The sequence below is a fragment of the Lygodium microphyllum genome, chromosome 30, assembly GCF_053477565.2.
Source record: "Lygodium microphyllum isolate KBCC chromosome 30, Lygodium_microphyllum_v1.1.10, whole genome shotgun sequence".
Classification (NCBI taxonomy): domain Eukaryota; kingdom Viridiplantae; phylum Streptophyta; class Polypodiopsida; order Schizaeales; family Lygodiaceae; genus Lygodium; species Lygodium microphyllum.
This window is the reverse complement of record NC_141164.1, coordinates 1069743-1096034: the sequence shown is the minus strand read 5'-3', so window position 1 is coordinate 1096034 and position 26292 is coordinate 1069743.

Here is a 26292-nt window from a genome sequence, read left to right as displayed (position 1 = left end):
TTTGGTGTGCAAGAATAGCACTGTATATTTGGTAAATAATCCCTTTAGGATTTTCTCACAATTTTTTTGGACATCTGAGGCCATTTCAGGCCCTGTTTTGGAGCCATAAGGTTACAGACAATAGTTTCAGGATACACTGTGATTTTAGTCGTATTGACTGAAAGTGGATACATAAGTTACATATTCCAAATCTATAATTTTTGAGGTATTTTCTAGGAAGCAAACATAAGGTTCATCTATAAACAAGCTGCAGATTACATGTACTATTGAGCAATCGATGAAAAAGGTTGCTTGGTGTATTGTTGTGCACTTGTTGTGAAAGACTGCAAAAGACTAGCTTACTGTGTTGTATCCTTTTTTGTGATAATGGTAGAGAATAGTGAAAATCCCATTATTGAGAAGCTCGACAAGAACAACTACCCTTCATGGAAGTTACGTGTGACGAACTTCCTCATTGGAAAGAGCCTTTATGAGTTTGTATTAGGTGAAGAAAAGGAGCTAGAGTTGGATATCCCTCCGACTGCTGCAGATGAATTAAAGGCATGGAAAGAACGGAATGCAAAAGACAAAAAGGTGGTGTATAGGTTATCTGTAGTCATTGATAATATTATGCTGGGACATATCAAGAATATAGAAACTTTACATACAACTTGGAAAATTTTTGAGAACATGTTTTTAGTAAATACAAAGTCATGAAATATTCAACTCAAGTAAGAGTCGAATACCTTGAAGAAAGGAAAAATGTCTGTCAAAATGAGTATGTTTTGAAGGTGAGGAGCATTGCAAATGCTTTACAGCTATTGATGCAATGCCTGATGATGATGATTTGGTTTATCCACTTTGAACGGCCTTAATAATAAGAAGGCATGAAAATCATTTGTTACTTCAGTATATGTATGGAGGCCATTTCCAGATTTTGATGAGCTGGTCTCTCTCATGATTACCGAAGAGATCAACATGCATGGTGACTCGTCTAAGAGAAATGGTGAATAGGTCCAAGCATTTTGCTCAAGTTCGGGAAGGAGACGTGGTAGATCCCCTTTGAGAGGCCATGGTATGGGATGTGTTGGCGATAACCATCAAAACAGGTTCAATAAACAATTTGGTGAAATGCAAGTTTCAAGAGGCTGAGGAAGCTTTAGAGACAAGGGGGCTCTAGAGGAAGAGGTGGATGACAGAACAGAGGTTCTGGAAATTCTGCTATTGTTTGCCATTATTGTGGCAAAGGGGTAAATTGCAGCAAGGAAACTATACATCGTCTTCACGACAGAATGAAGACAAGAATGAGCATTCGTTTGTTATGCAGCACATGATGAATGCAGTTTATAGGAAAGGGGACACATGATGATGTATGGTATGTGGATTCAGGTGCATCTAATCATATGATCAGTCATGTTGAATGGTTTGGAGAGATGCATGACTTACAAAATCTAGGTTATGTGCAAACGGGTGATGATTCATGCCACCCAATTTCACATATTGGAAAGGTTCCCTTGTCCTTGCATGATGGCTAGACAAAGAGTTTGACAAATGTATTACATATACCTTCAATCATGAAGAATCTAGTGTCTATTGGCCAAATGGTAGAGCAAGGGTTGCAGGTCCAATTCAATGTAAAATATTGTTTTGTAGAAGACTTTAAGATAAGTGCAGGTTGGTCACAAAAGGAAATAGAGTTGGTTGCATGTTCACTTTAGATGCTAGAATTCCTGCAATGGATGATGCTATGTATGCTAAAGGAAAAGGAGTAGTTGTAGATATTGAAATATGGCATAAACGTATTGGACATGCAAATGTGCAAAGGCTGAAATTAATGCAATCTAGAGGATTGGTTACAGGGTTGCCTTCTTTTAGAGTTGCAGAATTGCATAAAGTCTGTGAAGCATACCAGTTTGGTAAGCATGCAAGACAACCTTTCTCGCATGACAGAGAAGTGAGAAGAAATATACTTGATGTAGTCTATATAGATGTTTGGGGGCCTACACAGAATGTATCTCTTGGTGGTAGCAAATACTTTGTCTTCAAGGAAGTTATGGGTATATTTCATGAAGAAAAAGAGTGATGTATTTGAGCACTTCAAATCTTTCAAGGCAAGTATTGAAATAAAAACATGCTTGAAAGTGAAGTGCTTGAGATTAAATGGAGGGGAAGAGTACCTCTCTAATGAGTTTAGTGGCTTCTTGAGAACTCATGGGATAAAGAGGCAATTTACTTGCAAGTATACCCCACAGCAAAATGGGGTTGCAGAAAGAAAAAACATGTATATTGCAGAAGTTGCATGGGAGTTAATGATTGAGAAGAATATGCCAAAACATTTTTGGTTTGAAGCTATTCATACTGTTGTCTATATTATGAACAGAATCCCCACAAATGCAATAGCCAACTGTAATGGACCAAAACACTCTTAGGTATATCATTTTCAAAATATGATACATCCCAAAGCTAACACAAGGAAGCTCAAATGTAGTACCCACAAGGAGAATGACTATTCACCGAGCTTCATTCGATGCTCGCAAACTATTTCAGAATGGTAAATAGACTTGGTTTACACTTGGCTTGCAAGAGGAGTAAACACAAGTTCCTTTTATCTTGAAGGGAGGAGACCCTAGGGTGAACTTAGAACTCGATAGAGTTTTAAGATGGAAAAATGATTACCAATTGACCAAACAAAACCTTAGACCAAGATCTTAAGATATGAACCAAAGGATAGTAACCTAGGAAAGCCATCATCTGAAACTATAGCATAATTGTTCAAGCCTATTACATAGAAGTGAGGTTAGGAAGAGGGTACTCTCTATCCCTCAAAAGATGAAGAAAAATGATGCCAAGGCAAGAAAAACCCAAGAAGGGTAACACTAAGCATTTGAGACGAGGACTCCTCCACCTTAGTAGATGTCCTGAGCACTCGCCTTCATTGATTGTTTGTGCCTGTAAATCCAAACTCAATGTCTACAAAAGGAATGTATGACTCAAGCTCACAAAAGAAAATTTGATTAATGATTTAGGTTGAATTCAAGGAGGGCACACCAAGCTACCCCCAGCTGGCTGCCAACCCTAGCCAAGGAGGTTCCAAATAACCGTGATGGGAATGTAGGCCAAACTCGCCACGAGAGGTCTCTCCGTGGGTCAGTTTGAATGTAGGAGGACATTTGGATGCCATGGGGGGACTTTGGCTGTAAATTCTATGCCTCTAGGTCCTATTCAAATGATCTAGGTGACTCGAGATGGATTCTCGAGGCCTTGTTACTAGTGCAAGGGCGAAAAACTTGGAGAAATAAGATGCATCCTCACAGATTGCGGAATTTTTCCTTTTTGGACAAGACTTGTATTTCAGTTAAGATGATAATATAAAGTTTACTTCCAAAGAACTTGTCTGAACTGTTTTTGTGTCAATGCCATAAGTTACGCAAACGAACCCTATTTCCTAAAAGGCCTAATTAAGGAAGTTGCTTTTAAATGTCCCACATAAATGTGATAGGACCTAATTAGGTAATTAAAGAACGCCCATTGAGGGAAGCGGGTGGGTGGAACCCCCGATGGGTCCGTCTTACAGCAAGGTGGTCCCAGAGAACTGGGAGGCTTCTCATAGGATTCTATTGACATTTGACCTTTAGGAATCGTTAAGTTAGAACCCGACTCATGATGTTTTAGGGGACCGAAATGGGACTGTGCCCTATGGGTAAAGAGGTTGAGCGACGCATCCCTCTCATTTCCCATTCTCTTTGAACCAAGTTCGGCATGGATTTGCTTCGGCTTGGATATCTCTATGTAAAGTAGGATATCCAAGACCTGATGCTAGAATGTTGTTAAGAGACCTTGGCCTCTAGGAACCTTTCAGGTCGATCCTAGTGGGTTTGACCACAAACATTCCATTGCAAAGTGGACTTGGGGAACCCTAGGTGACAAACCTTGGAACATTCCATGGGAGTTCCGGGCAATGATGCTTAGATTCATTTCTCGATGGACTGCTAAAAACATGCTTGGACAGTCGTAAGGAGAGCACGTTACAGTTGATATCAGAGCGACCAACGAATAAAATAACTAAGATAGGAATAAATTGGGAAGGGAGAAGTGATGTTTTCACTAGGAAAGTACTTTTTTTTTGTTACTCACTTGTGGATTGTTGCCACTTCCAGACGTATGAGGCATGGAGTAGGTTCCTCATATTTCACATCATGTTCAAGACAGCTATGAACTCTTCAAGTTATCGCCAATGATCCGACATGATGGGGATCCTAGATCAAATCTACAACCCTTCCCCATTATATATGGAAAGGCATTGGACTTGGAGCGCGGGATACTACTATATAGATGCCAACCAACTCGCCTATCTTCAAAACAATTTGAAGAGGATAAAATGGTTGAAGGACTTGAAGATCATCAAGCTATTCATCTTCCATGAGGCTCGTGTAGATTCGATCCTACACATCGGATGCCGGCAAGTTGAACAAAATCTCTATATCTATGACGAGATCGTCAAAGTCTTGCCAGCTAATAGAATTAAAGTAATGGGGCGAAACGAATGTCATGGCTATAAAAAATGGGGACTTTCCAAACTTCCCATGACTTATCACTTCTTGAGAATCCATTCTCCCAATCCTTATTACTATTATGTCCCTGTAGCTGAATCCAATAGGGAATTATTAACTTGGCGTTGATGTATCTATTGAAAAGAAAATCATCCCAGCCAATGTCTACCTATTCCCGAATAATTGTACTTGAGGTTTATGTTTCTTTATGAATAAATAATAATTTTATATTCCTTTGAATTGTTGTATAGTATCAATGAAAATTAATTTTGCGCATTGATTTAAGATGTGTAGAGAAATGTAAATGTTATCTTAACACGAAGGTTTTAATGTAAAACCAGATACAACCCCAATCGTAGAACCAGAGCCTTGTGTCTGCACTAAGCCCATCAGAGGCACAAGAGAAGAAGTTTCTTCTCAAACAGATTAAACCACTAGAATTCGACGGAAAGGGGAAGACTATTGAAGCTGATGCTGAAGTATGGATTGAATCCATGGAAGATTACTTTAGTGCAGTAGGAACAACACCTATGAACCAAGCCATGATTGCCAAGCTCAAACTTACATGAGAAGCTAGGCTCTGGTGGAAGCAATGGTGTAAGGACCAAGTAGTCTCTGAAAGCACAATAACTTGGGACAAGCTAAAGGAAGCTGTGCAAGGAAGATACATGCCACCTGCATATAGAACTTAGAAGATGAATGAGTTCTTCAAATTAAACAGTTGGGCCTGTCACTAGAGGCGTACTACTCGAGATTTGTCTCCTTTTTGAAATATGCTCTGACCATGAGCATTCCCCAACAAGTTTTGAAGTTCTGTGATGGGTTGAACCCACCAATGAACACTCAATTGAAATCAATGCATCCTTTGGATTTGCAAGATGCATTGATAAGAGCGGGACCTATTGCCCAAGAAGTCTCAAGAATAAAAGACCAAGGTCTTACAAGGACCAGAATCTAGGAATGTTGAAAGCTCAATTCAAGAGGGCTCAAGGACAAAGTCAAGGCCAACGGAAGAAGCCAAGGGCAAATGCAATCAGTGACTTTGTCCCCACTCAAAGAAGCAATCAAAGCATGCGATGTTTCCACTATAATGAACCTGGACACTTCAAAAGGGAATGTCCCAAACTTGGCTAAGAGCATCGCTAAGGAAAATTCAATGGCCAAGCCAGAGCTATCTGTGGTTGCGGTCATGCAGCAATGGGAAGGGTAAAAACTTCCAATATATCCACTAAGGGAATCAACAAAGAAAAAGACCCATCCATGGAAGCTGAGATTGAGAGGGCATCCATTCATGATGCTCTCCATAAAAAGGGGCTAAACTGCTAGTTCTCAGTGATCCAAACACCATCAGATTACCAAGGTAAGAAATTCAAAACCTTGATTGATTGCAATAGCACTCATTCTTTCATTTCACCAGCTTGTGCAAGAAGGTTAGTGATAACCACTAAAGCTGCACCCACTTTGCTTGTCGAACTAGCAAATGGGTGAGAAGTCAATTGCATTAGACAAACTGCTAAGGTGGAATTCCTACTCAAAAATGAGGCTACATCTGTTAAGTTCAGGGTAATGAACCTAGGATTCCATAAGTGTATACTTAGAATGGATTGGCTAGTCCCCAATGATGCTCACATTCATTATGGGAAAGGACAAGTCTCCTTCCATAATCCTAAAGGTGAGCAAGTGACAACACAAGGAAAAGCAGGTAAACCAAAGATCTAGTTGGCTAAGGCAACACAAATAGTTCAATGAATAAGGAAAGGATTACCTGTCTACTTGATCAAGCTAAAAAAATCAGAACAAGTAGAGGACACCAATGAAGAACCATCATGGCTAAAAGAATATGTGGATGTGTTCCCAGGAGAGTTGACTGATTACCACCACCTAGGGAAGTGGATCATGAGATTAAGTTAACACCAAGAGAGCTGCACCGGTTGTAAAAAGGCCCTATAAGATGTCCATTCCAGAAGCTATTGAATTAAAGGAATAACTCAAATAGTTATTGGACCAAGGGTACATCCGGCCCAACAGTTCCCCTTGGGGAGCTCTAGTCTTGTTCCAAAAGAAGAAGGATGGTATACTTCACCTTTGCATTGATTATAAAGGCCAGAACCAAGTAACCATCAAGAATAAATACCCTATCCCAAGGATAGACAAGATAGTTGATCGATTGTAAGGAGAATTTTTTTTCTCCAAGATCAATTTGAGGTTAGGATACTACTAGGTCCGTGTCAAGGAAGAAGATATTTCCAAGACTGCATTCAATGAATTCACGGTGATGTCCTTTGGATTGACTAATGCCCCCTGCCACCTTTAATAGGCTAATGCAAGACATTGTTAGACCATATCTTGATGATTATTTGCTTGTTTTCTTTGATGATACCTTAGTTTATTCCAAGGAAGAGGAGGATCATGAATCCCAATTTCACATCATCCATGAGACCTCATAAGCTCAATGCTAAGAAGAAAAAGTGTGCCTTCCTCAACAGGCAAATGGAATACCTTGGATTTATTGTGTCAAATGAGGGAATCTCTGTAGATCCTACAAAGGTCAAGGATGTCCAAGAGTGGCCTCCACCAACTACTGTTAAAGAACTGCGTAGCTTTCTTGGATTAACAGGTTGGTATAGGATCTTCATTAAGGACTATGCCTTAATCGCAGCACCCCCTACAAATTTGCTAAAGAAGCAGGTTGCCATAGTATGGACGCTCACTGAACAATCAAGTTTTGATCAGCTCAAGCATAGCTTAGTGGCAACACTGATTCTAAAGCTTCCTGACTTGAGCAAGGAATTTGAAGTTGTCGTGGATGCTAGTTCACTTGACTAGGCTATGTACTAATGCAAGAAGGTCATTCTATAGCATATTCTTCGAGAAAGCTAAAGTCCCATGAAAGGAATTATGCTACCCATGACTTGGAGCTATTAGCAGTTATTCACACTCTCAAGCTTTGGTGGCACTATTTGCTTGGTAACAAGTTCTCTTTGGTCACAGACCATAAGAGCCTTAAATGGATCTTCACTCAGATTGACATCAATATGAGGCAACGTCATTGGATTGAGGTTCTGCAAGAATATGATTTTGAGATCAGGTATTGACCTGGCAAGCAGAATGTAGTCGTTGATGCCTTAAGTCGCAAAGCGTTCCTCAACTCTTATTATGGAGAAACCCTCTTAGCAGATGTCTTGAGCACTCGTCTTCATTGATTGTTTGTGCCTGTAAATCTAGACTCAATGTTTGTGGAAGGAATGTATGGCTCAGACTCACAAAACAAAATTTGATTAATTATTCAGGTTGAACTCAAGTAGGGCATGCCAAGCTACCCCCAACTGGCCGCTAACCCTAGCCAAGGAGGTTCCAAATAACCGTGACGGGAATATGGGCCGAACCCATCACGAGAGGTCTCTCCGTGGGTCATTTAGAATGTAGGAGGATGTTTGAATGCCAGGGGATCTCTGGTTGTAAATTCCCTACCTCGGGTCCTACTCAAACAATCTACATCACTCGAGATGGATCTTGAGGCCCTGTTACTAATGCAAGGGTGGAAACTTGGAGGAAATAAGACGAATCCTCATGGATTGCAGAATCTGTAATTTTTGGACAAGACTTGTATTTCAGTTAAGATGATAATATAAAGTTTACTTCCAAAGAACTTATCTGAACCGTTTTTGTATCAGTGCCATAAGTTACGCAAATGAACCCTATTTCCTAAAAGGCCTAATTAAGGAAGTTGTTTTTAAATGTCCCACATAAATGTGATAGGACCTAATTAGGTAATTAAAGAATTCCCATTGAGGGTAGTGGGTGGGCAGAACCCCTGACGGGTCTGCCGTCCTACATTAGGGTGGTCCGAGAGAACTAGAAGGCTTCTCATAGGATTCTATTGACATTTGACCTTTAGGAATCATTAAGTTAGAACCCGGCTCATGCCATTTTAGGGGACCGAAATGAGACTGTGCCCTATGGGCAGAGAGGTTGAGTGATGCATCCCTCTCATTTCCCATTCTCTTTGAACCAATTGCAGCATGGGTTTGCTTTGGCTTGGGTATCTCTACGTAAAGTAGGATGTCTAGGACCCAATCCTAGAATGCTGTTAGGAGAGCTTGGCCTCTAAGAACCTAGTTTTTAGGTTGATCCTAGTGGGTTTGGCCATGAACATTCCGTTGCAAAGCGGACTTGGGAAACCCTAGGGGACAAACCCCGAAACATTCCATGGGAGTGTCGGGAAACGACACTTAGATTCGTTTCTCGATGGACCGCTAAAAATGTGCTTGGACATCCATAAGGAGGGCATGTTACATGACACTTGGTGTACAGAGAGCTCATAGTAATGTAAAGGCTCCATTAAGTGATTCAGTAGTACGCAGGTCTAGTAGGGTTAGATACCCTATTAAAAGATTTGGTTTTGAAGGTTATATAGCTCACCATTATACTTATATGGTGAAACTAGTTGAGGATGTTGAGCCCACTTGTTTTGAGGATGCTATTGGTCATGCTCATTGGGATACAACAATGGATAAGGAGATGGCTGCATTAGAAGCCAATAAGACCTTGAGATTTAGTACCCTTGCCTAAGGGTAAGAAAGCTATTGGCTGTAAATGGGTTTACAAAGTCAAGCATAATGCCGATTGTTCCGTTAGCAGGTATAAGGCTAGGCTAGTTGCAAAAGGCTATGCTCAAACATATGGCATAGATTATGAAGAGACATTCAGTCCAGTTGCTAGGATGGCAATTGTTAGATGCGTGATTGCCTTGGCAGCAACGAAAGGTTGGAATTTGCAGCAAATGGATGTTAAGAATGCCTTCTTGCATGGTGAATTGCAAGAACAACTGTATATGGAGCAACCAGCAGGTTATGAGGATTTAGAGCATCCCACATATGTGTGCAGGTTAAAGAAGGCGCTCTATGGGCTGAAGCAAGCACCTAGAGCATGGTCTGACAAGATTGCAGAGTATCTTGTCAATATTGGATTTTGTATTTCTGATGATGCTCATCACTTACTTTATGTGAGAAAGGGAGATGCAGGTTTGGTCATCATAGTCATCTATGTGGATGACTTGATTATTATAGGTGATATTGACAATGGGATTCCTGAAGTTAAGGACTTCTTGAAGAAGAAGTTTGAGATGAAGGATTTGGGTGAGTTGAGATACTTTCTTGGTATTGAGGTGATCAAATGTGATGATGGTATATGGCTATCGCAAAGGAAATATGGCTTGGATATGTTATCTAAGTATGGTATGACAGCATGTAAGCCTCTTTCAGTACCATTGGAGAAAAATGTGAAGTTGAGTGCCAACGTTGGGGATGAGATAAAAGACCCTACTATGTTCAGGAGGATGGTAGGGAGTTTGATTTATATGACTATCACAAGGCCAAACTTGAGCTATGTTGTTGGCCTTGTCAGTCAGTTTATGCAGATGCCTAGAAAGCCTCGTTTGGATGCAGTTAGACGTATATTGAGATATGTGAAGTCCACTTTACATTATGGACTTTTTTACGAGGTAGGTAAGGATGTATAGATCTTTAGATACAAAAATGTAGATTGGGATGGTAGCATGTCAGACAGAAGATCTACTAGTGGATTCATGTTTTTCCTTGGTAGTAAAGCAGTTACATGGAGCAACAAAAAGCAACCTACATTTATTTTATCGAGTACGGAGGCTAAGTACAGAGGTGCTGCTATGGCAGCATGTGAGGTGGTATGGCTACAAAAGTTATTAGGTGATTTGGATGTGCAGGGAGATGGTCCAGTTGTCATTCATTGTGACAACATGAGCAATATACAATTAGCTAGGAATCCAGTGTTCGATGCTAGGACAAAACACATTGAGGTGCACTACCACTTTGTGAGAGAGAAGGTACTTGCAGGAGAGATTAACTTGGTATATGTCAGCACACACAGAGGATCAGATAGCTGACATTTTCTCAAAGGCATTGGGTGCACAGAAGCTTCAAAAGTTCTGAAGCTTACTTGGAGTTGCACAAATAGAGTTGAGCTTGAGAGGGAGTGTTGAGATGGCAAGCTCAACATGTGAGGACATTGATGATGGACCGCCTGGCTAGATGGGTCTGCATGTCTACACTTAGCACGTTGGTGGTCACTATGATACTCAGATGGCCACTTACTTATCACTTATTATATTTAGTTTGTTACACCTACCTACAGCTGGCAAAGATATAGCACCAGTCGATTAGTGTAGTATGTTATGCACTGTTTGACTTAGTAGGCCACTTTCCTTTATGTTGTATCTTATTTATACTTTGTGTACATTGTATAGTGTGTGGAAAAAGAAGAAGAAGAAATTAGCAAGAAAAAGTTTTGGCCTCCATCTCTCTTCTTGTGTTCTTAAGTGAGCTTCCTCTTGTGTATACAATGTGTGTTTGGCGCAGCAGCTCAAGCAAGTCCCTCCACCATGCGATTCTTGACAGATTGCTTGTAACAGGGTAGAGAGTGTTGTAGATAGTATTGACTAGTGCTTTAGAAGAATTTGTATGCAAGAAACCATATTCTGAAGGGAAGAAGAAGAGTACACAAAATTTGGGACAAAACTAGAGCTTTGAGAGGGAATGAAAAAATACCCAAAAATAGAAATATACTTGTCCAAAAAGGATAAAAACGTACAAGGAAACTCTTAAGTCAAAAAGGTGTCTCTAGGTAAAAATTAATATTAAAATATAATGTATACGTCATTTTATATCATTTTTTAACTTATGTCCTTTTAAGAAGCAAGAATGTGAATGATTCTAATATATTTTCATGTTGAAAAGTCATGACAGCATTAAAGAGTTGTATATTAATGATTGGCTTCATTTTTAGATAAAATAGATTTGTATTTTTTTAGTTATGAGGATTTTGAGAAAAAGTGACCTTATCCTACATTTTGGGAATAAAATAATAGGTGAAATCTATTGAAAATACAAATATGAGATTTTCTTGATTGTAGAATATCTCTTATTATAATATTATTTTGGAATCTCTTTTTAGAGAGAGAGAGTTAAGAGAAACCCCTTAAGGGGCAAAAAAGAGAGTCCATATTTCTCCTAATGCATGGAAACATCCTTTGCAAATTGACACTTTGCTTTTGTACATCTTGTCAAAAATCATTTATGAAGCAATGTAACTTGTGGGTCCAAAGCTCACACTATAAAATATTGTGCTAGGAAAAGAAAAGGTCAAACACCTTTTGTCTCATGCTAAAATGAAAGGGTCTTTAGACCTTAGCAAAATGTATGCAATTTTAATATTTCAATTCAAGAAAGGAAAAGGAAGAGACTTGTCAAGTGATTTGGGGAGGTGGGAGGTTGAGGTGGTTACATCTCTCTCTTCCTTTATCTTCTCCTCTCATGCTTCATTTCTCCCTCTATCATTTTGGCACAACACTTGCCTTCTTGTTCGTGCCTCTTTCTCTTGTGCTTCATGCATTTTCATGGAGAGTGAGGAAGAGGAAGAGGGTAAGGATGGTTTGGATCTCTCAATCTCTTGTGTGCCTCTTTCTTGTGTGTTTTGAGGATACAATTTCATGGTGAGAATGAGATTTTTCTTATAGGTTTTTATGGCCAGCAAGCCATTTGCGGTCATTGGAGGCCAGGACGGTTCTGAGAGGGCTGTAGCACTTAGCGTGGTTTGACATTGCGGGAGTGTACCCACTTTGGATCTCCGTCATAGACTTGTCATAGAAAGAAAAATCTTGCATCTGTCTCAGAGCATTCGTAGCTACAGTAACATTGTCGAATACGACCCATGCCTGTCCCCTCAACTTCAACGTTTTGCTCTCAACACTGTCCAAGATTTTCCCAAACTGGGAGAACACAACATAGAGAGACTTCTTCAACTCTTCTTTTTGACATTCTTGTTGAGGTTGTTGATGTAGATGGTCTGGTTGGGAGGGACGTCCCCTTGCATCATCGTGGCGAGCACCTCCGGCTTCAAAGCCTTATCCATTAAGGTTCATTTTATTTTATTTTTTAAAGGAACCTTTAACTTAAACCATGTTCATATTAGTCAAGCGATGAACTGGTTATTTGGTGGAATTGTGTTCACATTGCAGAGCCCATGAATTGGTTATTGCCCAAACTAGTTCACAGTCAATCAGTTCATATTGCAGAGAAGAAGAACTAGTTGGTTTGAAGACTGAAACATGGCAGTTTCTATGCAACTTACGAGAGGCTATTTGGAGACCGATTTTTTCTCAAAAATTGGTGTAGCTTCAGCTTGATATGTACTTCCAGCTTGGCACAAAAAACTGCATAAAAATTGCAAGAAAAGTTGTCAATTTTAGACCCGTGGTTTTGATGCATTTTGGGTCATACGGACATAGTGTGGGATCTGATTTGGATGTTTCTTGTTGGGAACTTAATGTATGACATGTTGGCATCATGGATGGATGTATATGATAATTTTTGGACACATTTATGACAGTCATATTGCTGGAAACTATCTTTACATGCATTTTTGGACTATTTTTGATGCTTTTTGGTCTCGGATTAGACCATTAATGTTTTGAATTGGGGCATACTGTTGAATATCATTTGTGGACAATTTGTATTTTTGGTTTTTTTGAATTTGTAGTAGCCATAATGTTTGACACGGCATAGATCACTCAGATTGTGGGAGACAAATTGACCAAAGACAATTATAGTGTTTGGTCTTATAGGATGGAGAATTTTTTTAATGGGTAGAGGTCTATGGGACCTCATAACATGTGATGATGAATGTCCAGAAGTTCTTGAACATCCAACTAAAGAGCAAAAGAAAGCATACAAAGATTGGACAGGGAAGAACATGAAGGTTTTGCATTGGATCTCTATATGTATTTCAGAAACCTTGATTTCTCATATAAAAAAGACAGGTACTTATAAGGAGGCATGGGAAATCATAGAAAAAATGTATGGAACATGTACAAAGGCTCATAAGATACAACTCAAGTAGAGATTACATGGTGCATGGAGAGGCAATCGTAGTATGAGTGACTATGTGGCAGAAATCAAGCAAATTGTAGAAGACCTTGCATCCATTAATGCACCTGTTGATAATGATGATTTAGTGTCAGTGACACTAAATGGACTTGGACCAACTTTCAAATCTTTGGATACCTCTATTTCAGTTAGAGGAGGCTCTATGCCTAAATTTGAGGAGCTTTTTGGATTGCTACTTACAAAATAAATCAAGTTGGGATTGAATGCATCTAGTAGTGGCAAAAATGCAGGTGGAGACAGTGTTTTCTATCACCAGAGAGGTCATGGCAGCTCATCTAGAGCTAGAGGCTCTTCACTTGGTTGTAGTAATTATGGTTTCGCTCATGGAAGAGGTAACTTTGGTCGTGGTGACTTCATGCATAGAGGCAGGGGGATATCTTTCCCTATAGGTAGAGGACAATTTAGTCCTTCATAGAGAGATGACCCTTGTCATTATTGTGGGCAATTTGGTCATTTTGAGAGGGATTGTTATCATAAACAGAATGCCATGTCTAAGGGTCGTGGAAGGACCCGATATGGCCACTATGCAGGCACTTATGGTGGTACAGGTTATGGACCTAGAGGTGGATCGCTTAGAGGTCACCTATTTGCTATGGAGCATGTGATTGGTAGCGTGACTCACCCTCTTCATGAGAATGACCGGTTTTTGGATTTAGGAGCTACAAACCACATGACTCATCATGCTGAGTGGTTTGATAGCAAGGAGCAAATGTAGGATGAGGAATATGTTGCCACTGGTGATGATACTTTACATAAAATTACTCATATTGGTAGTGTGCCACCTGTTATTAAAAATGGGATAGAGAATAAGCTTGGTGATGTACTTTATGTGCCCACAATAACTAAGAACTTAGCATCGGTTGGTCAAATGACAGATCGAGGACCAGCTAATGATTTTACTCCAAAAAAGGCTCGATGTATTAGTTGCTCATGGAAAAAGGGAGTTGATTACACACTTCAACTCAAAATTGACACTATAGAGAAGCATGTAGGCAAGGTATATGAAAAAGCCATTGTTGATGGGCAAGAAGTAAGTCAAGTAAGATGGAAGTCTAGTGAGGAGTGTCTACATCGAAAGAATGTAGGACTATATGAGAAACATTTGCTTGAGCAAGCACAACATGAGAATTTATCAATTAACAACATGTTCAAAAAAATGCAAGATAAGACTTGCAAATTAAAATCCTACATTTGAATGTATTTTTTTATCATTTATAATTATTAATATATTCATAATATGTTTTATATTGTGTGTAATATCAAATTGTAATGGTTTTTTTACGTGCATACTATTTTTTATATCTTAAGGTGAGGAAGACCAGTGGTGGACTATCCCGAGTATAAGGAATTCTTGTCACAATTTCCTATTGATAATTTTCCACAATCGCATTGGTCATGCAATAGTGGATGGGATTTGGCGGAAGCATTAGATGAGGTTGTCAAACAAGATTTGAGAGAAAAAATCAAATCTTCTCAATTTTTTGCTCTTCACTAGATGAAGCCAAATCTAGAGATAATACTGGTTGGGTTTGCATGACTATTTATATTGTGGAAAATCATGTTTGTCGTGCATATTTTTGTTAGTTGAAGAAAGCTTGTTGAGTATGTTGCAATTATCAAGGGTTGAGATTGCAAAAAAACTAATTTGTGTGGAAGTTGATGGAGCAACAGTTATGCAAGGCCATCGCTCAGGAATTTGTGTCCACCTACAAACTTCTATAGCACCTTTCATGTTAGGAATTCATTGTATGGCACATAGAATGAACTTGGCCTATAAAATAGTTGATGAGTTTGATAGTGTTGCAAAGGTGGAGCAGTTGGTCAGTACATCTAGTAGTTTTTTTTGTAGGAGTTCCAAACAATATTTAAAGTTCCAAGAGATGGCGAAGGGTTTAACAGAGGGTAGAAATTTATTGAAGCATGTGAATACAAGGTGGATCATTGCTAGCTAGGACATTATTAGAGGAGTACCCATCTTTAGTAGGACTCATGGATAGATTGGCAACTCAAAAGTCGAAGGAGACTAACAAGGCATTAGACCTTTTAACAACTTTGACAGATTTAGAGACATTACTTACATTGATAGGTATTTCAATGTTTTTGGAGTCATTATATTGCTTGTACTTTTTTTTCTAATTTTGATATCTAGTATTTTGTATCTTTGTTTTGTAGGAATTGTTCCTTTGCTTGGGGAGCTTAATGTCCTTGTGAGGCTTGCTGAAAAGAGAACAATTTATATGACTGAATATAGCAATATTCGAAAGATGGTATGCTTGGCATTAGATTCTTTATATGCAAATATGAATCATCCTTTGCACGAGGAGAGATTCAAAAGATGGCATGAGATCATGAACTTTCAATCAAAACCTAGCAAGAGATTTTTAAAGATAAATAGAAATGGTACAGTATGCATCAAAGTGCATTCAAGGTTGGTACATCTTTATGTCTCTAGGAAGCGAGTTCGAGGACGACTTATTAGAAGACAGCCTGCAAAGATGGAAACTTTTAATAATGTAGTGGAGAGTGTTAAAATCACATTAGCACAAGTTGCACGGTCTGTGTCACAGGAAATAAGAGAAGGGTTTCCAAGAGATGAACTATTGGTGGCAATGTCAATAGTTTATCCACAGTTTTGGAACCATAAGCAAGACATGTGTGCTCTTCAAGAAGGTTTCAAGAAAAGAGTTCATGTTCTTAAAGATCACTTTGGGAAGATGTTTTGCACAAGGGTCTGATGTAACCTTCTCAGTAATAGATGGAGATGCACTTTTGCAACAATCACAATGCTTTGGAGTTACCATGTGGCATCAATTTACAGAACTTGTAGAGCCTACAAAATCCGGTGCAATTACTCGATTATGGAACAAGTTGAGCATGAGTCAAGTTCTCCAAGATCGTATGCCTGAATATTTTCGACTTGTTGACTTGGCTCGAATAATGATTTTAGGATCCGTGGAGGATGAAAGAATGTTTAGTGTTATGGCCTTTTTAAAAAACAAAGTGTGCAATAAGTTAAGTACAAAATTGGATACTTGCATGAGATTGTATGTTTCCCATCAGTACTCAGTAGAGAACTTTCCCTATGACTGAGCTTTGGCATATTGGATATCAATCAATACTCGAAAAAATCAATTGGATATCAACACAGGGTCGACATCAGTACCATCATCATCATCAACAAAACTACATGAAAATGATGAAGTTCCTAGTACTGATGGATGGCAAGCCTAAGATAATCAAGTTGCTCTTTGTATAATCAACCTGAATGGTGAAGCTTTTGTTTAGACAATCCAAGTTAATGTTGCATTGTGGCTCATCAATACATTATTTATAGGTATTTTCTCATAAGAAAGTTGAGTTTTAATCAATGTGTATTTACTTGATTTACGTTGGTTTAGTTGTACTATTTTCTTTGCAATAACACAGTCATTGGTTGAATTATCTTTCATTCAATGTTTTTTCTACATTATTATTAAGAAAAATTTACCATCTTGAGTTCAAAAATAACATTTTAAAATTTTTATTTCTTTATTATTTTCATAAGAAACATTCTCCAACGGATTATAGGATATATTTGGATTAGAGAACAAATCGCCACACTTTTGAAAGTCTAAAATACAAGTTTCGCCACATATTCTATAACATGAAAGTATACATTGGCTCTTAAAATCATCTATGATAGTAAGCAATGTTGATCAATAATCAACCATGTGTATGCTAACAATTACTAGTGTATTAAGAGTCATATATATGCTAGTTATCGGTTACCCATGTGTTATTTAATATTTACAATGTATTTTTAGACACCTTTAACTACCTAACAATCCATATGCTAGTTAACTCTCCCCTATATGCTTATTAACACTATAAGTATATTAATAGTCACCCATGTGCTAGTTCCCAATCATTCTTATGCTAATCAATACAATATATGGGAACCAATAGCCAAAGCTAATCTTGCTTGTTTGTAAAATTAAAACTTACCAAATTTTTACCAAGTTGGGCATGTACATGGTTGCATTCTTATCCTAGACCATAGGAGAGATTTACTAGCTCATTGTCCCTCTAAGATCCTCTATTGTGCCATAAAGAATTCATCATTGACGTGCTGGGATAAGCCAATACTTTGGTTCATTGCTCAAGGAACCAAGTGGCATTATTACTCATCACCTTTATTGACAATACTAAAGGAGGGGGAGGTTCAAATGATAACCCTCTTTATTCGCTCCCCTTGTTTGGCTATGCATGCACAGAATGGGGCATAATGACGTCCTTTGAATAATATGCAAAAAACCATAATACTGCCATTTTCAAATCATAGAAATCCAACCTTTGAAATACAATATAAATACTCAATAAATATATTCTTTTTGTAATCAGTACACTAAGCAAGTCTTATTCTTGCAATCAAGTTAGTGATTTCACTTCCTTTTTATGTTAAGAATTTTTTAAAAATGTAACTATGTATCTTTCTATATAGTCTTATGTTTGATTAGTTAATATAATACTTTACTAAATATTATAAGATTTAATTAATATAAAATCATCATTATGCTTAAGGTTGGTAGAAAGGAAAATGTCTCCACTTTGGACCATCTTCACGTTTTTGGGACACAAGGTGCTTAGACAAGACCACAATCGTGGCCATACACATGTTAAAAATCTGTTGTTTTGGGTGTCCTTGAGCCATTCTGCAATCATAGTATTTGGATATGCCATGTTAGCTAATAAATTGGAAAACTAACTCAATCATATTATTTGGATATATTATGTTTAATAGAATATGAACCCTCTATCTTTGTGAGAGACAAATATAGAGAAAGCAACAGAGCTTGGCTAAGAGCGAAGATGAATCGAGATGCTGTTGACCAATGTATGGAGAACAATATCAGCAGCCAAAATGTGTGAGCCCATTAGGAGCCCAAGTGGGTGCCAACTTCTAAGATAACAATCTCATTTCTTTGAGCATAGCTATCATTTCTTATGTATATTGGGTGATCAGTCCACTTTAGCTATTATGATGGTATCAAATTGGCACTTTCATAGAAATTTGGGTTTCAAAGAAGCTCCATAATAAGGTGATAGTTCTAAATACATCTAAAGAAGATCAAGTTGTTCCTCCCAAGTGATGAAGACCATCATCTTTTATTTGTTGTGACCAACCAATCCTTTTCTTTGATCCATGAGACAATCTTCCCTTAAACACAACTAGGTCAAGCTAATCCAATGATGAAGAATCACTACCCACAATTGAGAGTTTTCAACTTTGATACTCCCTCTACCACAAAAACTTTCTAAAACCATGGCGAGATGAAACAACTAAAGATCAATTCGAAACTTTCAAAACCAACTCATTAAGGACTCCCAATATCTTACCATTATAGGACCCTTTTTTGTCAAAAGATCAAGACCACCCTAATTACATTCACAACTACGCAGTCACTCAAATCTCCGTAGTCCCCTCTCTCAACCCATCTCATGAGATTATTTTCTAGCTGATATATTCATTTTCAAAATATTAATCAAACACTGAATTATTTTAAAAAACTTTTTTGAAACCAAACAAATAGACGAGAAAGTGTCTATGAAACCAAAGGGGCTTGATTATAAATGTTAGATATGGTCGATGTTACATGATGTTTGATTACAAAAGCCTAGCATAAACTAATACACATAAACATTAAAGTTTGAGAACCAACCTAGCAACTTGAGTTATAACTCATGGGTCTTGATTGCAAGTTGGCTAGTTGTTGACAGTATGAAGACAAAGGAATCAATGAGGATGTTGTTGAAGTCTAGCAATGGTATTCGATTTTGATTCAAAATTAAAGGGTCAAGCACTAGACTGCAGTTCAGGAATAAATAATAATTAAAACTTGACATTTGTGAATTGTAATTGTGAAGCCTTTCAAGTTTAAGCCTTAACCTTATATCCTATGACTTTGGGCCTCAAGTGCACACTATACACGTATATATGCAATTGGTGATAGCTTATCCTTTATGAGTAGACTTTGTTTGCAACCTTTACCCTAATTTTCAGGTTTCATTTTGGCATCTTGCCCCAAATTTTTAAGTGTTGTTTGACGCCAAAATGGCCATGACACCCATTTTGGGCTTCAAATTTAAACACTAACTTTGCATTGACATGCTTCAAATTTAAACACTAATTATGCATTGACATGCCTTGAGCTTGCATTGCTAACTTATCAACTTCATCTGTTGGGGGTTAAAGGTTGCCTATATTTACCTTGTACCCAATGCCCACATACATGTACATTGCAAGTGGCGGCTGCCCATCACTATCATATTTATTCTTTATTTTCACTATGATAGAATAATAAAGGGAGGGCAAGTCACACATTGTGATGGTTGGATTCCCACACACTGGTCTTGCTCTCTTAAGTTCAAAAATCCATTGCCATAACTCTTGCTTTTGCTTGTGCTCTTCTCTCTCTCGCTCCTACTCACCCTTTGAACTAGTATCAGATCAGGCATTCAAGTAGCTTCAATCATTCTAATTCAACCCAAGAAAGGGGACCAAGCTTCCATGATATCCATGCCTTCATCCATTTGAGGTAAGCATCAGCTTCCACCTTCTCCAGCTTCTTCCCTAGCTCTAGGAGGACTTTCAACCATTGTTAAGTAAGCTTCGAAGGTCAATCACAATAGGAGAAGCCCCCATGATTTTCAATGCATTTTTCGGGGGTTGCATTGCTGCTCCTACCTCTAGTATTTGTCTCAACCATCTTCTCCCATGCTTTTCGTAGCTATTGGAGGCTTCATCTAGCATATTGGACTCCATCTTGGATATTATTTGGAAAGGGAATGATCGGCCATTAATTAACAATTGTGGATAGACTTGTTGTTCATAGTTTGGGATAGCAAACATTTGAATGTTTATGCTCTTTTATCCTTACTCACTAAAGGTTTAATGCTAGGATAAGGTATTGATGCTTGGTGATGCTTTATCGATCAATTAGAGCTCACTTTACTCAACCATTCAAAGGCTTATTGCTATCATAAAAAGTGGGCAACAAGCAAATTTCATGCCACTCAAGAATGCTCGTGGATCATACATGGGCTTACCACTCCTAGTTATGTTTGATATGCTCTTCTCTAAACTTTTGACTTTTTATTTTAAGCTCTTTTTCATTCATATTTGGCAAAGGTTACACTAGTCTTAGTGATATTTACGAGCTCAATTGTTTATGTCATCTATATGCTCCTGAATATATTACTTGTTATGATTGGGCCTTCGAATGTTATGATATACATGTGTTGAGCTTATTTTGCTGTCAGATACTCCAATTTTCTTCCAATGGGAGTACTTCCATATTTTCATTGGAGAGCTTGGCTTTTATAGACCATGGGATCTCTCTATATGTTCACTCGTTTATGTAGAGAGCATCTTTATAGCTATGGTTGTTAGTTCATGGATACATACTTTGTTATGTATTGAGCTTCACTATTCATAAGCAGCAAGTTGGTTGTAACTTGGTAGATCTCATCATTGCTTGGAGATGTCTTATGCACATTTAGCTTATGTACTTGGTTAACCCTTTGTTTGGGATGCATCTATGTATCTCATACTTTTGGATTCTCTGACAGGATTTTCTACTTGGAGTTATCGAACACTACTAGTTGCATTGTAAGTCTTATTACTATCAAGATTTCCCTGGCAATGGGAGCATTTATCTTGGACATTTGTCTACAATTGTCATCTCATTTACTATATCACTACTGTAATTTAGCTTTGAGCTATTTTATATTGAGTAGATACTTATTTTAGGCACTCTAGTACTTCTACTTTGTGGACATCAATATATTGATTTGTACTTCTCCTATTTCATATACTTTTGGCTTTGTTTTGGGGTTGTTTTACTAAAGTACAACAGTCTACTCTCTTTATTTTGCAGTCATAATGGCAAGTGCTTCTAATGCTTCTAGGGATAGTGCCATCTTTAACATTCATAAGTTGAATGGCAATAACTTCAACTATTGGAAGACCCAAATTTAGCAAGTCTTTGTGCAAAAGAAGCATATTAATCCATTGAAATGCAATGGTGTAAAGCCAAAAGATATGGATATTGATGTTTGGGAGGAGCTTGATGAGTTATGCAAGACTACTATCATTTTGTCTTTGTTTAAGTAATTATATTTTAATGTAGTTGAGACTACTGGTGGTGTATGGAAGTTACAATAGAAAATATGTGATATTTATGATAAGCAAAGCCCTACTTCATAGTTGTACTAGCTCAAGAAGCCTTTGGACCTTTCTATGAAGGAATAAACTCCTATATCTACTCATTCGAATGAGTTTCACTCTATTTTCAGCCAGCTTACATCGCAAAAGATCATCTTTGATGATAACGTTAAGTTTATGCTTTTTATTGTCACTCTCTCTGAGTCATGGGACACATTATGTACTATCAATAACACTAATGCTCCTGAGTATGGTTTTAAAGGCTCAAATGTAGAGGGAGCTTTACTCACTAAAGAGGTTAATACGAAGAATGTTGATACAACCCACACCTCTCATACTCTCACAGTCAAAGACATGAATGATGCTATAGGCAATCACGACCATCATGGTAGAGACCCACATTAGAATAAGTCTAAGTGCATATCTTGTGGGCTGGGTTGTACTAAATCTCGTGGTCTTAAGTTTTCTCTTACATATCATTATTGTAAGCAACAAAGGACATATGCGGCCATATTGCCATAAGATGCACCAAGATAGGTGTGATAAAACCAAAGGAAAAGTGCAAGATAATGCTAAGGTGTTGAATGATTAACACATCACTAAATCCATTGTCAAGGTTGAAGAAATTCATATATTGGAGTAAAGTTCAAATTATTACGTATTGATTGCTTCTTCACTTGGTGCCACATAGTTGATTGATGGTCAATCTTCATTGTTTTAGTGTTGGTTACTTGATTAGGGGGGCTTTCTTTCATGTGACCTCATATTACAATTGGTTCTATACTTATCATACCATTTCTGGTTCAATATGCTTGGGAGACGATCATGTATGTAACATTATTGGTATTGATGATATATGTTCAATCTGTATTATGTACATCATATCCTGACTTTAACGAAAAGCCTTATCTTTGTTGGACAATTGGATAATGTTGGTTATCATGTCTCTTTTGATTATTATATTTGTAAAATCACTCATGGCAATCTCATTTTTTATAAATATGCCAAAATTGGTCATTTGTTATCCTTTACTTGTTTCTAGATCTACTTATCATATATTGGCCATTAGTAATCTTCCTCATGCATCTCTATGGCATTATCACCTTAGACACATATCACTCAAAGGAATAAAATTTTAAACTCATTTGTAATATCTCCCACCCCTTTTTTTTTTTTTAAATTCTTGTGATCATTGATTGTATGTCAAGCATATGTATAATGCTCATGAGAAGTCTAGATCTACATGCATGGGTGAGCCCTTGGCTCTTATTCATTCAGATAATTGTGGTTCCATGCCCAATTAGTCTTTGGGTGGTGCCAAGTATTTTGTCATATTCATTGATGAATTTTTACATAAAGTTTAATCCTATCCTATAAAGCAAAAATCAGATATTTTAGCTACCATTCAACACTTTGTTGCTTTGGTCGAGAATTAGTGACCATAGGCTGAAATGCCTAAGATCAAATAATGGGGGTGAGTATGTCTCACATGCTTTTGATCAATTTATGATGATCAATTCATTAAGCATTCGTTGATTGCCCCTTATATCCCACCTCGGAATTGTGTTGCAAAGTACATGAATATGACCATTCAAGAGAGGGTTCGTAGTATGCATAGTCATGTAGGATTATCCCATACATTTGGGACTTAAGCAATTACTACTGTAGTTTAGTTAATAGGTCCCCATGTACTACTCTTGGTGATAAAGTTGGAAAGGAGATATGGTCTGGTAAACCTCCCTCATATGCACACTTGAGAGTCTTAGGATGTGAGGCATTTTTCCATATTTGCAAACTTAAACACAAGTTGAATCCAAAGTTTGTTAAAATGCATCTTTCTTGGATATGGTGATGTTGGTGAGGACTATCATTTTCAAATCCACATGCTAGGAAAATTATATGTAGCCCATGACGTTGTGTTTCGTGAGGATAAGATGCATAAGAAACTTAAGCAAGTGATTGAGGTGCATGGGGTGATGTTCTAGAGGAATCTCTTATACTATACAACCATCCCCAGCTAGACAACCTACAATTGTAGTTGATGCTCCAATGGCCTAGAATCCACCTATTGTGCAAGATCATGTTGATGATGGACAAAGAGAGCAGGATGTGCCATCTCCACATCTAGTTGTGTGATGATCTATTTGAGCCTTACATCCTCTTGATTATTATGACCCTCTATGCATTATGTCATGGTGACAGATGCTAATGAATCCCTCACTTATGAGGAGGCTATACGCAAGGGTGATAGTTCATCTTAGAAGAGGGATATACTGTAATATCTCCCCCCCCCCCCCCCGGGCGTAAGAACCCCCCTAAAAAAAATTAATTATAAAACACATTTTTTTACTCTCCCTCTCTCTCCCCCTGCCGACTGCATGGTGGGGAGAGAGAGAGAGAGAGAGTAAGTGAAGTGTGAGAAGAAGGCATGCAGCCCCCCCAGGTGTGGGTGACGACTGTGAATAGCCGTCTCCCCCCCTTACCACCTCCCCCCACCTTAAAAGGCGGCACGCTCCCCCTCGTCATCCTAGACAGCCCCCCCTCCTTTGGCGTTGGCAACAGCCCCCTACATGTCAGCCCGCAGCCCCCCCCCCCCCCCCCCCGGTCATCAACAGGTGCAGCCCCCCTTGGTTCGGGATTTCAGCACAACCCCCCTATCATCATCGTCACGAGAGAGAGTGTGTGCATGTGCGTGTGCGTGTGCGTCTGCATGTACCTCTGTGTGTGTGTGTGTGTAGAAGAAGAAGAGGAGAAGATGAGAAGAAAAATAAGGAGAAGAAGGAGAGGGAGAGAGAGAAGGAGAAGAGAAGAAGAAGAAGAGGGAGAGAGAGAGAGGAAAAGAAGAGAAGAAGGAGAGAGAGAGAGAGAGAGAGAGAGAGAGAAGAGAGGAAGAATGAGAAGGAGAAGAAGAGAAGAAGAGAAGAAGAGAAGAAGAAGAAGAAGAAGAGAGAGAGAGAGAAGGAGAAGAAGAGAAGAAGAGAAGAAAAAGGAGAAGAGAGAGAGAGAGAGAGAAGAGGGAGAAGGAGAAGGAGAAGAGAAGAAGAAGAAGAGAGAGAGAGAGAGGAGAAGAAGAGAAGAAGAGAAGAAGAAGAAGAGAGAGAGAGAGAGGAGAATAAGAGAATAAGAGAAGAAGAAGAAGAGAGAAGAAAAAGGAGAAGAAAAAGAAAAAGAGGAGAGAGAAAGGAGAGAAGAGAAGAAAAAGATGAAGAGTTGGTGAGTAGAGAAGGTGTCGAGGGCCGTGTTTGAGGAGCCATGTTCGAGAAGCCACTCTCAACAAGACTCATCTATTGCCACACCCACGAAGGGACCTCCTTTCAGCCACCCCCTCATCTGCGAAGGTCACCTCACTCACGGCCGTTCCTTTCCCAAGCCTATCATCTTGAAGGTCCGTTAAGGTCAGGACTATCCAAATTCTGCGTGGTGAATGGCTCCCAAAAGGAGAGTAGCGGGAAGTGTAAGTGCCAGAGCTACCAATGGTACCGGTAATGCGGGAAAGGCGAGCAGAGCGACCAACGCAACAAATATCCCTACGATCACGAATCAAACCCATTTCCTTTTGATATCCTAGGCTTTATAATTAATTTTGGTTTAGCATATTCTGTATTATTTCAAGAAGAAGAAATAAAGGGGTAGTTACATGCATGGAACAAGAACGAGCCTTAGGATTTTTGTTTACTCCAAGTGATAGGTTGCATGCATGAAATGGTAGAGCACGGAGTTTGCATAAGTTTATATGCATAGAATGATAGCCTTTACACACATAGAATGATAAGGTTTTCACATTATTTCACATAAAATAATAGTTTTTAAGCTAGTTCAGTGCATGAATAGTCATCTAGAATTCATGCTTCGCAATCGTGATTAAAATAAATACATGAAATGTTAGTTTTCGTTCATAGGATGCAATTGCACCGATGGATAGAAACCTACACTTTTATATACGCAAGTCACATGAGATCCGGTGCACTAGGAATAAGTATTCATTGCGAGGTATGAAGAGAGTTAAAGGTCGTTTAGGATGTACTGATATATTAAACGCACCATGTGCATGATGGGTAAGTTTGATTGAAAATTTCTGCATAGTACCACACTAAGAGAAATGGAAGGGACGCATGCATCTAGACTGTATCTTGAAGGCCTAGATGAAAAGTCTTGCCTTGCCAAGTGTGTTAACTGAACTTGGTTAGAGGGAGATGAGTAAAGAACTGAAAGAATAAAAGACCCTCGGTTGGATTGCGAATAAGGCTTGTCTGTTGCCTTGGTTGACCAATTAATGCTTTGAGTTAGGGTTAAGATACCATAAGGTAAAACCCAAGGGGAAGAGCAAGTCAAAATAAGTTAACTTACCAAGAACATTTGCTTGCATGATCTTGTTTGAGATTATTGGGATCTCACCAAGATCGGATGTTGGAAGCATCCGGGAAAAAGGAATCACATCTTAGCAGTTGGTCGTACAAACGGCCTCCGAAATGATCGTGATTGTACACTTAGGTACATTGTTTGAACTTCTTTGCTCAAGGAACTAATTCAAGGCAAAACACTTAATGCTTCAGGTTAAAAGCCTGGAGGGAGAGGCAGGTTC